Source organism: Macrobrachium rosenbergii, chromosome 56 (genome assembly GCF_040412425.1).
Source record: "Macrobrachium rosenbergii isolate ZJJX-2024 chromosome 56, ASM4041242v1, whole genome shotgun sequence".
Lineage (NCBI taxonomy): Eukaryota > Metazoa > Arthropoda > Malacostraca > Decapoda > Palaemonidae > Macrobrachium > Macrobrachium rosenbergii.
In genome coordinates this window covers 8,549,302-8,551,801 of record NC_089796.1, presented here as the reverse complement: position 1 = coordinate 8,551,801, position 2,500 = coordinate 8,549,302, and positions in this window count along the sequence as shown.

Here is a 2,500-nt window from a genome sequence, read left to right as displayed (position 1 = left end):
TATTCCTTTATTACTGGCGCTTATTTATTTGTGTTGTTACATTAATTGCATAATATCTATATCACGGATCGCTACTATCACAATATTACCATATAAATAAAACAGGTTAATTTGCAGCAAACAACAAATACAAACGCTATTACAATGATTGTTTACGATTTCATGCGTCTGGTAGCATGCTACGGGTGACTACCGTCTGAAAACCCTCGGATTGTGGTAAGTGTGAGGTCTCATCTCACAATCAAGGGCTAATGAAAATTAAAATAATTAATAATTTCCCATATTTTGGTAATCATAGAATCAACTAAAAATGATTATTAAATAAAATTATCTAAAAATGAAAAAAATCCCGTGGATGGTCTGCCAGACCCAACTTGCACCAGATAGGATTAAGAGACTGGCCAGTCTTGGAGGCCTTTGGGCCTCATCCTTGAAGTTCTTGGGCCCCTCTCCAGGCCTGCTTCCCCAGCCTGGCAGGATACCTGCCTTCCTCGGAGAAGCAGCCTCTGGGTGGACCTTCCCTTCAAGGCTGCCCTCAAGAGACTGGCCAGCCTTGGAGGACTTTGGGTCTCATCCACTTGAGTTCTTGGGCCCTCTCCAGGCCCGCTTCCCCAGCCTGGCAGGATACCTGCCTTCCTCGGAGGGAGCAGCCTCTGGGTCAGACCCTTCCCTCAGGCTGCCCCTTAAGAGACTGGCCATCCTTGAGGACTTTGGAGCCTCATCTCAGTTCTTGGGCCCTCTCAGGCCTGCTTCCCCAGCCTGGCAGGATACCTTCCTTCCTCCGAGGAAGCAGCCTCTGGGTCAGACCCATCCCTTCAGGCTGCCCCACCCATCCCTTCAAGGCTGCCCTCAGAGCTGGCCGGCCTTGGGAGGACTTCAGGTCTCATCCTTGAAGTTCTTGGTCCCTCTCCAGGCCCTTCCCAGCCTGGCAGGGATACTGCTGCCTTCCTCCGAGAAGCAACCTCTGGGTCAGACCCTTCCTTCAAGGCTATCCTTAAGAGACTGGCCAGCCTAGGAGGACTTTGGGCCTCATCCTGAAGTTCTTGGACCTCTCAGGCCTGCTTCCCCAGCCTGGCAGGATACCTGCTTCCTCCGAGGAAGCAGCCTCTGGTCGGACCTTCCCTTCAAGGCTGCCCTCAAGAGACTGGCCATCCCTGGAGGACTTTGGGTCTCATCCTTGAAGTTCTTGGGCCCTCTCCAGGCCCGCTTCCCCAGCCTGGCAGGATACCTGTCTTCCTCCAAGGAAGCAGCCTCTGGTCAGACCCTTCCCTTCAAGGCTGCCCCTTAAGAGACTGGCCATCCTTGGAGGACTTTGGTCCTCATCCTTGAAGTTCTTGGGGCCTCTCAGGCCTGGTTCCCAGCCTGGCAGGATACCTGCCTTCCTCCGAGGAAGCAGCCTCTGGGTCGGACCCTTCCCTTCAAGGCTGCCCTCAAGAGACCGGGCATCCTTGGAGGACTTTGGGTCTCATCCTGAAGTTCTTGGGCCCCTCTCCAGGCCGCTTCCCCAGCCTGGCAGGATACCTTCCTTCCCGAGGAAGCAGCCTCTGGGTCAGACCCTTCCTTCAGAGGCTGCCTTAGAGACTGGCCATCCTTGGAGGACTTTGGGCTCATCCTGAAGTTCTTGGGCCCTCTCCAGGCCTGCTTCCCCAGCCTGACAGGATACCTGCCTTCTTCCGAGGAAGCAGCCTCTGGGTCGGACCCGCTTCCCTTCGAGCTGCCTCAGAGACTGGGCCATCCTTGGAGGACTTTGGGCCTCATCCTTGAGTTCTTGGGCCCTCTCCAGGCCTGCTTCCCAGCCTGGCAGGATGCCTGCCTTCCTCCGAGGAAGCAGCCTCTGGGTCAGACCCTTCCCTTCAAGGCTGCCTCAAGAGACTGGCCTAGCCTAGGAGGACTTTGGGCCTCATCCTTGAAGTTCTTGGGCCTCTCCAGGCCTGCTTCCCCAGCTGACAGGATACCTGCCTTCCTCCGAGGAGCGGCCTCTGGGTCGGACCTTCCCTCAAGGCTGCTGCACTCAAAGACTGGCAAGCCTTGTAGGCTTTTGGGGCCAATCCCCCAAGGGCTTGGGCCCTTTCCATGGAAGGGTCAGACCCATAGGCTGCCCTTGGAGGAAGGAAGGGCCTCTGGGTCGGACCTTCCCCTCACAATACTCTTTGCTTTCTCTTACCCTACTTTTCAAAACTGACACTTTCTGTCTCCGAAGGCTTCAGACGATTTGAAGCATCTCGAGATTGTTCTTGGACACTTTAGCTCGGCGCATGCGCGAATGGCATTTCTCGTCCTTCCAGGGAGCCAGAGGACTGAAGGATTCAAAATGTCTTCAAGGAAAATCGAAGGTTTTAGATCATTTCAACATCGCGATAACCATTACTTGGAGTTCTTTTCTGGCACATAAGCAGCTTCTTTACTTTGAGGAGTCGTCTTCATAAACTTATGAGATTCCTCTTACTGACGATATTGATCATCCCTTCGATTCTTCCTTTGCTTCTCCGAAAGTAATTCT